The following is a 232-nucleotide window of genomic DNA, read 5'->3' as shown; positions in this document are numbered from 1 at the left end:
AGTAAGCACTTCCGGATATGGGGAGCGTCTTTTTTAAAGTAAAAGTCCTTTACTCAAACGAGATTCAAGAGTTAAAGTAGCTTCATTGGCATGCCTCTTTCAGCCAAACTTTAATCAACGCAGGAAAAAAACTTTATCTTTAAGTATAACCTGGCGTACCAGACCCAGCAGTCCTATCTCCCCTCCTCATACCAGTACTATCAGCCCTGCTCTCAACTAAAGAAGATTAATG

Source organism: Salminus brasiliensis, chromosome 1 (assembly GCF_030463535.1).
Source record: "Salminus brasiliensis chromosome 1, fSalBra1.hap2, whole genome shotgun sequence".
Classification (NCBI taxonomy): Eukaryota; Metazoa; Chordata; class Actinopteri; order Characiformes; family Bryconidae; genus Salminus; species Salminus brasiliensis.
Note: the sequence above shows the minus strand (reverse complement) of the source record.